General features: G+C 38.8%; 1 pseudogene; it reads left to right on the forward strand.

Moving 5' to 3' along the window:
* The first annotated feature begins 5,987 nt into the window (after nt 1–5,987).
* On the forward strand, nt 5,988–10,888 carry LOC102828630 (annotated as a pseudogene).
* Nucleotides 10,889–11,233: the final 345 nt, after the last annotated feature.

The following is an 11,233-nucleotide window of genomic DNA, read 5'->3' on the forward strand; positions in this document are numbered from 1 at the left end:
AACAGAACATGGGAACACTGAATGCTTTAAAATTAAGAAAGGGGTGCGACAAGGTTGTATTCTTTCACCATACTTATTCAATCTGTATGCTGAGCAAATCATCCAAGAACCTGGGTTCACTGAATAAAAATGTGGCATCAGGATTGAAGGAAGACTCATTAACAACCTGCTATATGCAGATGATAAAACCTTGCTTTCTGAAAGTGAAAAGGACTTAAAATACTTATTAAGATTAAACCCACCAATAAACTGTAGAGTTGGTTCTAACCCAATACAAATCCATGGGTGTCAGAATAAAACTATTCTCCATAGAGTTCTCAGTGACTGATTTTTGGAAGATTATTACCAGGCCATTCTTCCAAAGTGCTTCTGGGTAGGTTCAAACCATCAACCTTTGGTTGGCAGCCTATTAACCATTTGCACTATCCACAGATTCTGTATTTAAGTAAAAGCAATTGAATTTTAGATACAGGATATATTCTTTACCGTGAATATATTATGTCATATATGAGATATGCATAGCCTCAGAGCCCTAAGACATGATCTGCAGTGGCTTCCATCCAACAGAGCAAAGTGCACTGTTTTCCAGAAATATAGTCTGGAACAAGTTTCCTGTAGAATAGGATAGGAACCACACATGCCCCCATGCACTTCCTGCTGCCCACTTAGAATAAATTTAACTAGTCCTATCTTGCCTCATGGACTTTTTTTTTTAACTTGGATAACTACTAGGTGCCCATTCTCTACTAGAATCAGTCCTGGACACTTCCAGGAATGCAGGTCTTTGATTACTCATTTCCCATCACTTTTCAATTTCACAGCTGAAACCAGAGTTAGTTCTATTACTTGGTTAAGTATCACTTTGTGTCAAAGTCAAGGAGAAAAAGAGAATCTTTCTAAAGGACAATTTCTTGAGGGGTCATGGCTTAAGTGTGGTGTAATAGATGGCAAAAATATAGCTACAATTTTGCATTCCCTCCAATCAATCACTCAAAAGGTGAAGTTCATTTCTGTCCTGGTTTAATCTCGAATGTTCATGGAACATATTTGGGACAATGGGACATTAGTAAATATGACACAACGTAAAGCTTGAAGAGTACAGATTGAGACTTGTCTTCATTAGTTATGCTTCAAATCTAGATATCACCATGTAAATGAGCTCTAGCTAGCTTGATGGAAAATGAGGAACAGCATGGTAGGAAATCTAGGCACTCTAGTCAATAGCCACCAAATCGTCAGACATGAAGGTCAGACCATCCTAGATCTATTAGTTGCCACATGAACCACCATGATCACAAATATAAGATAGAACCCAGCAAAGATCAGGCAAGTTGGTCTAATCCAAAAGGACCACCATGTTAACCCACAGAATCATGAACTAAATACAATGATTAATAGTTTACGCTAATAAGATTAAAGTGGTTTGCTACACAGTAAAATTTAATGTTGTTATGCTGTTAGGTGCCACTCATAACAACAAAATGAAACACTGTTTATTCCTGAGCCATCCTCGCAATTGCTGTTAGGTTTGAGCTCAATGTTGCTGCCACTGTGTCAATCTATGTCTTGGGGTTCTTCTTTTTTCTTGACCCTCCACTTTTTCAAGTATGAAGTCATTTTCCAGTAACTGAATCCTTCTGACAGCATGTCCAAAAGACAAAGCCTCACCATTTTTACTTGTAAGGATCATTCTGGTTGTATTCCTTCCAAGACAGATTTGTTTGTTCTTCTGTCAGTTAGTGATACTTCCTGTATTCTCCACCAACATCATAATTCAAATGTGTCAATTCTTCTCCAATCTTCCCTATTTACTGTCCAACTTTCACATTCATATAAGGTGACTGGAAATATCATGACTTGGGTCACGTGCTCCTTAATTCTCAAACTGTTATCTTTGCTCTTGAACACTTTTGAAAGGTAGAAGATCACTCTTGTAAAAATTCAAGAAAAGGTTTTCATAATAAAAGAAATATTCTCTGATGATTACCAGTGGTGGGAGGGTAGGGGGAGTAATTCACTGGATAGCGTGTAGATACATGTTAACTTGGGTGAAGGGGAAGGCAATACACAATTAAAAGGGGGGTGACAGAAGAATGATGAAGGCATGGGAAAACATAGGGAAGAGTGTAAGAGTTAGAGGCAGAAGATAAATATTGTTACATACATAATCCTGTAATAACAGTGATCTATATGAGTAGGTACACAGTCTGAATGAGTGTGGGAGGGAGAGTGAGAGAATATCCACAAATCTATAAAATTTTGATAGAGGACATTTGCACATATATCTATAAATGAGGTAAAGCAAGCAGTAGGCAAAGTTATGAAGACATCTTAGCTATGACCAAACACCTTAAGGGAATGATTTGCTGGTCCTGGAGAAACACCGTGGTCAATTGACATAAGAGTCCACAAAAACAATGTTCTACATACTGCTTTGGTGAATAATGGCTGTGATCTTAAAAGTTCATGAGTGGCCGTCTGAAGTGCAACTATTGATCTCTCCAAGTCAGAAGGAAAGTAAATTGAAATTGCTTGGAAACAAAGTCCAGTAGACTAATGGACCATGGGAACATCAGTCACCACAATTCTGACACCAGAAGAACTAGATGGTCCCTGTTTACCAATACTAACTTCTCTGAAAGGGATCACAGAAGAATGTCCTGGATAGAGTGAGAGTAAAGGTGGAACAATACTCACAGTCATAAAAAAAGACCATGCTACTGGTTGGATACAGAATGGTGGAACCCAAGGTTACGACCCTTGATCACTCTTCAGGTCTGGAATTGAACTCATACACATGGCTCAATCTTCAGCCAAGCAATAGATAGGTATACAGGGGGGACAACACCATTAGTGAATTATGAACACCATATAATCATCAACTGTCCATGATCTAAAGGACAATATATACTGAAGGACATAATTCAGAAGGGTTAAGACAGAGGAGGAATTGAAACAAAAAACACTGGGGAAAAGTGGAATTAGTGATGTTACAAGGGTGAGTCAAAAATTTTCGATATTCTGGTTGTAGAATTTATTTTAATTAACTTTTTAAAAAGATACATACATCACTTTTCAGCATAATCTCCATGCTTTTCAATACATTTTGTTCATCTGTCAACAAGCTTTCATATTCCCTGATGTTAAAAAAATGTTAGGCTAAGCAGGGAGCCACAAATGCACTGCTGTCTTCAGTTCTTCGTCAGAGGCGAATCTTCGGCCTCAAAGGGCTGCTTTTAGGGAACTAAACTTGTGAAAGGTCAATGGAACCAGATGATCAGGACTAGAGGGAGGATGGTTTAACACCTCAAAATGAAGGTTTTGCAGAGTGTCTACAGTGTGGGTAGAAGTGTGTGGACATGCATTGTCATGCAAGCTCACAAAGCCCTTTTATAGCAGTTCCCTGCATTTAGCCTGAAATTTAGACTTCAGTGAGCACTTCATGTAACAAGTACTGTTGATTGCGAAACCTTTTTCTTGATAGTGTTCTAATACTGGCCCTTGAGAATCCCAGAAAATTGTATGTATCGATTTTGTGAATGATGGTTGACTTTTGAACTTTTTCTTGATCAGTGACTGAGGATGTTTCCATTCCATACTCTGCCATTTACTCTCAAGTTCATAGTGGTGAATCCATGTCTCGTCACCAGTAACAACTTTTTAAAGAAACTTTTACCTTCCTTCAAGTGTCTGTCCAAATGCTTCTAATTATGCTTTTCCATGAGTTGTTTCAATATCCATCTTACACAAAGTTTTTGAAACCGAAGTTTGTCATGGATTATTTCATAGGCAGAGTCATGGTTGATTTGCAAATGACTTGTCACATAATCTACTGTCACTCGTCCATTCAACATTATCATTTCACAGTATGCTAAATGTTGTCATCAGCCTTGGATGTGGGCTGGCATTTTAATATAAACGGAGTGTGGATAATTTTTGACTCACCCTCAAACATTGAGAGGATTTCAGTCATTGAGATGAAATGAAATGTGAAATGTGTTTAATGGAAAACTGATTACCTGCTCTATAAACCATCACTCAATTCAAAATTTAAAACTTTTTGAAAAGTTCAGAAAAGGTTTGCATACTAGAAGAAATATTATTTTATAGTTACCAGGAAGGGAGGAGAGGGGTAGAAACTTGTTAACTTGGGTAAAGGGGAAGGTAATATATGAGGATAAGTAAAAAATTATCCACACTCTGGCTGCAGAATTTATTTTATTCAATTTGTAGAAAAGACAAATGCATCATATTTTCAGCATAATCTCCTTGCTGGAAAAACAAAAATCTATTTCCAATTTAAATGTTTTAAGCTGAGCTGCAAACCATGAATGCACCGTTGCCTTCATCAGAGGTGAGTCTTCATCCTCGAAGGGACTGCTTTCAGATGACCAAACAGGTAAAAATCCAACGGAGCAAGATTAGGACTATAGGGAGGATGCTTTAACTCCTCAAAATGAAGGTTTTGCAGAGTGTCTACAGTGTGGGTAGAAGTGTGTGGACATGCATTGTCATGCAAGATCACAATGCCCTTGGATAGCAGTCCTCTGCATTTAATCCGAAGTTTAGGCTTCAGCTCTTCAAGGAGCATCTCACTGCAACAAGCACTGTTGATTGTTGAACACTTTTTCCTGACAGTGTTTATATACTGGCCCTTGAGAATCCCAGAAAACTGTAAGCATAAATTCTCCAGCTGATAGTTGACTTTTAAACTTTTTCTTGGTTGGCAATTGAAGATGTTTCCATTCCATACTCTGCCATTTACTCCCAGACTCATAGTGATGAATCCATGTCTTGTCACCACTAATGATTTTTTTTAAAAGATATTTTTACCTTCCTTTGAGTATGTGTGCAAATTTTGTTTGCAGATGTCCAAATGCTTCTGTTTATGCTCGTCCATGAGTTGTTCCAATACCCATCTCACACAAACTTTTCGGAACCCAAGTCTGTCATGGACTATTTCATAGGCCGAACCATGGCTGATTTGCAAATGATTTGCCACATAACCCACTGTGACTCATCTATTCGACATAGTCATTTCATCTGCATGTTGTTATCAGCTGGAGTCATATAACTGGGAAGTGGATAATTGTTGACTCACCCTCATATAATAAGAGGGAGGCTTGCAAAAAAAAAAAAAATGGTGGAGGCAGGGGAAGACACAGGGAGGAATGCAAAGTAACAGAGGTAAATACTGTTATATAGACAATCCTGCAATGGCAATGTTCTACAGATAGATACATGAATAGGCATGCAGGTTGAATGGGTGTTAGAGGGAGAGTGGCTACTATATTCAAAAATACATAGAGAGATTTGACAGGATATTTGCACACGGTATTTAATATTGCTGCAAATATATTCATGACTGTGGTGGAGCACGCACAGGGCAAAGTTATGAAGACTTTTTGACATACCCAAATACCTTGAGGGAATGACTAGTCAGGCCCAGGAGCTCATCACCAGAAGTCTTAGGGGATGAATGGTCAACTGGCAGAACATAGTACACAAAAACAATGTTCTACATCCTACATTGGTGAATAGCAACTGGGATCTTAAAAGCTGGTGAACAGCCATCTATGGTGCAACTATTGGTCTTTCCCTGTTCAAAAGAAAAGAAGGGTGATGAAAATTGAATTCAATTACTCCAGTGAACTAATGACCATGGGAACTAGATAGTGCCAGGCTACTACTACCAACTATTCTGAAAGGGACCACATTACAAAGTCTAAGACAGAGGAGGAGAAAATATGTAACAGAAACTCAAAGTTATGAAAAAACAGACCAGGCTTGCTAGTTAGATAGAGACTGATGGAAACTCAAGCCTTGGTCACCTTTCAGGTCTGGAACTGAACTCACCTCCATAATTCAATTTTCACACAGATAATGGATAAGTTCTATAGGAGGAACAACCAGTCAAACTATGAGATATATATACCATAGATTGGTCAACCATTTGAGATCAAAAGGGCAGCATTTACCCAACAGCAATGTTCAGAAGGGCTGGAAAAGAAGGAGGAATGAAAGAAAACAAAGAGCACAAGAAGGAATTAAGGTAAGTGATGTTACAGTGATGGATTGTAACCAATGAGACGAAGTGTGTATGATTTGATTCATGTAGAACTGATTTTATTCTCTGTAAATATTCACAATAAAAAGTTAAAAATAGTATGAACCATTAAAAAATTGTCATCAAGGTGATTTCAACTCATGGCAACCCTATGTATGTCAGAGTAGAACTGGCCTCCATAGTGTTTTCAATGGATAATTTTTTTGGAAGTAGATCACCAGGTCTTTGCTCCAAAGAACCTCTGGGTAGACTTGAGCCATCAACCTTTCAAGCCAAGTATGATAACAATTTGCACCATCCCAAGACTCATGTGTTAACCTACGATATGCAAGAAATGCAATGTTTAGAAGGACTTGCTTTGGCTTTAGTCCAGCCACTTGGACCAAGGGACTCATGAGGCTAAAGAGATGGTGCCCTCCTACTGTTCATGCTCCCCACCCTTTCTAGGCCATTCTTCAGATACATAGAATTACTTCTTCAAAATACATAACCACTTCTTTAATTGACCTCTTTCCTGAGCCCATTCTCCTTTCCCACCAGGGACAGGTGTTGGTGCGCATTGGACATGTCATTTATGTTCAAGACTTCCTTTATATGTGATGTTGTAACACTCCAAGGAGTCCAGGGCTTTTATAAGAACATTGCATTTCTAGTTTATTATGAAGGTATTTGTCAATAGAAGGATAAAGCATATTTTAACAACTACCTTAAATTGCTATTATTTAATATTTTGGCATGTACACCTTGTGTTATTGCCCAGGGCCCAGCAAATGTTAGGCAGATTTGTTTGATAGGTAGGCAGTAGACAAAGAACACAAAGTCTCGTAAGTCAGTGCCTCTCAAACACTAATGTACCTATGCATTACCTGGATAGCTTATAAAACTTCAAACACTAATTCTGTCTTTCTAACAAGCTCTCCAGGTCATATACACTTTGAGTGACAAGTTTGCAGGACCTGTTAAGAAGTTTTCATTTAATTTTATTTATATCCAAAGAGCCATTGAAGTTCTTGAGGGATTCCAAGTTGACAGATTTTCATTTTGCAAAGAGGACAACAGCTGTGATGAGAAGAACAGATTAAAGAGCAGAGGGATGAGCTAACTATGTCGGTCTAGAGGGGAAGTGAACACACTGAGATATATTTCAAAGGTAAATTCTGCATGAATTGCTGAATTGCATAAGGGAAGGGAGAAAGTGGTGTGATTCTGAGAAGGACAAAATTCATAGAAGTGAATGAAGACATAAATGAGTTAAGGAAATGCCTGTCTTTCTCTCAACCAAGTTTCAGGCTATCAGGATTCAAAATAATTTTAGTTAATGGGTTATGATTTCAGGGAACTGAGAGATATTTTCATCTCAAATTAAATTTTAACTTTCTCTCTCTCTCTCTTTTTTTTTTTTTTTCCAGAGAGCTAACATAATAGAAGTTATAGTTATATTTCTAACCATAACTTTAAATTCATCTGCATTCTTTCGGCATTTAATAAGGTCATATGAACAGTTTCTCCTTTAAGTGGTTGTAATTGGTACATGCTCCTCTCTAAATGATTTCTTCAGTACCTAAGTGATTAAATGTAGACAGCAACTCATCCCACTCTTACTGGAGCAATATTGGAGTCCTAAAAGCCCACGTGTTCTACAGGATGATGCTCCCTCCTTGCTTGCATCCAGTTTGAGTTCTAAGGAAAGTTCCCTGACTTTGGAGGAAGCTTCACTTTCTTTGGGACATGGGGACAAGATTCACAGTAGTAGTTAATCACTTATCTTTTACCAGCTGCAGACGTGCGTGGTCCTGCAGGAAGAGGTACCTCCAGAGAACTATTGCTATCTTGACACTCAAGGCTGACTGTGATCTGAAGATCACAAAAGGTTGGCAGCTCTGCTAGCACCTCTCTTATCCTTGCCCTCTAACTTTTTATTATGACTCGAAAAAGCAAGAAGAATGAATACTTGGAGGAGCTATAGCTTAAAATTAGAGAAAAGTGTCTTAGCTTTCTCATAAATACTCAAGGAAATATTTAATTAAATGCACAACCCTCTCAGATCTCTTTTATTGCTGACTTCCCATTCTCACACTGTAATGGCCACAAATATGGTTGGCTTGATTTGCATACATTTCAAGAGGATCTTTATCTTTTTTATCTTAATTTATTGTCCTTTCTCTTGTCCCACTTCTTCTTTAGAACTTCCTATCAAATATTTATAGGTATTTATTCCCTAGTTTTCAGCACTTCATCATTCCTTCCTTGGAATTTTATATTTCATGAAGCCTGTTTTCACCCTGTAACCCCCATGCATACCCACAACTTTCTTCCTCCTTAATCACTATAGGAAATGGTCTGACTTGAGTTTAAGTCATAGGATTCCTTGTTTCCCCCATCACAGTATGGTAATCTCTAAAGAAGACAAATGGGAAATGTTCTGCAGCCTCATCATTTATTTGGCCTGCTCATGATGATTCATGAACAGATCAGATTGTCAGTGCTCAAAGCTTCTAGTCCCCTACAGGGACAGGGCAATAAGAGTGACACAGACCCTGCAATTCAATAAGGACTTTGGTGGTTGCAACTTGCTAAAGAGGATGCCCCATCCAAAGAGACCCAGCTGGCCAGGAGGCAGGCTTGCAAAATGTGCCTTTGGTTGTTTAAATGATTATATATTCCTGGGTGGTTTTGTGTACATTCCCCAAAAAACAAACAAAAACCAGAGGGAACAGAAGCAAATACTGTTGAATGATGATATGCACACAGAGGGGATTATAATCATTGCAATGAAATGATGAGTGTAAAACTGATGTTCTCCCATGTAAACTACTACTCAATTCACAATAAAAACTTTAATAATAATCAAACAGAGACCCACCCAATACTGCCATAAGGGTAGATATTCTCATACCTTCCAGTTTTTCATCAGAAATAATACAGAACATAAAATAACATAAAGTATCTAAAAATAACACAAAATCTCCATATTTTTTTTTAATTTTGGCTGAATTAAATTTAAAATAATGAATAGGATGCTCATTACAAGAATATTCACAATAAGCAAAAGGTAGACCAATCTAAATATCCATCAATGGATGAATGGATAAGTAAAATGTGGTACTTACACACAATGGAATACTACTCAGCCAAAAATAAAAAGGAAGTCCTAATACATACTACAACATGGATGAACCCTGAAAACTTTATGTTGAGTGAAATAATTCAATCAAAACATGACTCATAGTATATGATCTCACTTGTATGGAATTACAAGACTAATCAAATATATACACAGAAAGTTTACTAGTGGTTACCAGATGTAAGAGGGAGAGAGAGAAAGAGAGTCACTGTTTAGGAGTCTCTTTATGGTGATGGGAAATTTGGCATCAATTAAGGGTAATGGTTGGACAACTATTTAATGTTATTGATATCACTACCTGGTTACCTGAAAACTGTTGAATAATCATATATTCTTATATATATGCTATGGAGCTCTGGTAGTGCAGTGGTTACGAATCGGGCTGCGAACCACAAGGTCAGCAGTTCGAAACTATCAGCTGTTCCGTGGGTGAAAGATGAGGTTTTCTGCTCCCATAAAGATTTATAGCTTCGGAAACCCTGTACAGGGTTGCTATGAGTTGGAACCGACTCCATGGCACATAACAACAACAACACACATATGATACCAAAAAAGGATAGGAGCAGCTGTGGAGGCTACTTATATATAACGAAATACATCATGAGGTTGGTTTTTTCTTGATGTGGAGATTTAACATCATGGTTTTAAGAAACATCCCAATCAATCACCTCAGTACTTCTATTCTAACTCCTAGCTCATTGCATAGTAACTAGGATTTCAAAAGCCACAACCAGGTCCTTCCCACTCGCGCTCCCCTGCATCCCCACCCCCCACCCCCTGCGCCATGCCTGCGGCCAGCTCAGAACCATTTCTGCAGCCACCTCTGGCCGCACAGGAGCCCGTGCCCCCACGGAGAGCTGCAGTACCTGGGCCAGATGGAGCACATCCTCCACTGTGGCATCAGGAAGGCAGACCACACCGGCAGGCACCAGCACCCTGTCCGTATTTAGCGTGCTACAACCTGAGAGATGAGTTTCCTCTGCTGACAACAAAGACTGTGTTCTGGAAAGGTGTTTTGGAAGAGTTGCTGTAGATTACCAAGGGCCCCACCAATGCTAAAGAACAGTCTTCCAAGGGAGTGAAGCTCTGGGATGCCAATGGATCTAGAGAATTTTTGGATAGCCTGGGATTCACCATCAGAGAAGGAGATTTAGACCCAGTTTATGGCTTTCAGTGGAGGTATTTTGGGGCAAAATATAAAGAGATGCATTCAAATTATTCAGGTGAAGGAGTGGACCAGCTGCAAAAGGTTATTGACACAATCAAAACCAACCCTGATGACAGAAGAATCATCACGTGTGCTTGGAACCCAAAACACCCTCAGCACTGCTTCCCTGCCATGCTTTTTGCCAGTTCTATGTGGTAAACAGTGAGCTATCCTGTCAGCTGTACCAGAGGTCAGGAGACATGGGCCTGGGGGTGCCTTTCAACATTGCCAGCTATGCCCTACTCACCTACATGATTGCACACATCACAGGCCTGAAGCCAGGGGATTTTGTACATATTTTCAGAGAGAGGCACATATTTACATGAGTCACACTGAGCCCTTGAAAGTTCAGTTCCAGCTAGAGCCAAGACCTTTCCCCAAGCTCAACATTCTTTGAAAAGTTTAGACAATTGATGATTTCAAAGCCGAGGACTTTCATATTGAAGTATACAATCCTCATTCGACTATTAAAATGGAAATGGCTGTCTAGAGAGCCTGTCAAAGGGTTGTTTCAAGGAGGATGGTGTCAACTGTGAGGGAGGGGTAGGGTGCCCAGGCAAGAAAGTACTTTTTGCTATAAAAGACAAAGGAAGCAGGTCAAAACCCTGTTGGTTACTTATCAGTTAGTCATTATTAAAAACAGCTTCCCTTCAAGCATGCTGCCAATAATAATATAACCGGGCCAGCTCTTCTAATAAAAAAGGTCTTGAGTTTGGTCAACTCACTGAGGATATATGAAAATGGTGAAATTATAAATAATGTTAAGAAAGTGAAAATTTATGTGCTCTTAACATAAACATGTATATGCATTTCAAACCTTTATCTTTATATGAAG

The sequence above is a fragment of the Chrysochloris asiatica genome, unplaced genomic scaffold (genome assembly GCF_000296735.1).
Source record: "Chrysochloris asiatica unplaced genomic scaffold, ChrAsi1.0 scaffold00039, whole genome shotgun sequence".
NCBI classification, from domain to species: domain Eukaryota; kingdom Metazoa; phylum Chordata; class Mammalia; order Afrosoricida; family Chrysochloridae; genus Chrysochloris; species Chrysochloris asiatica.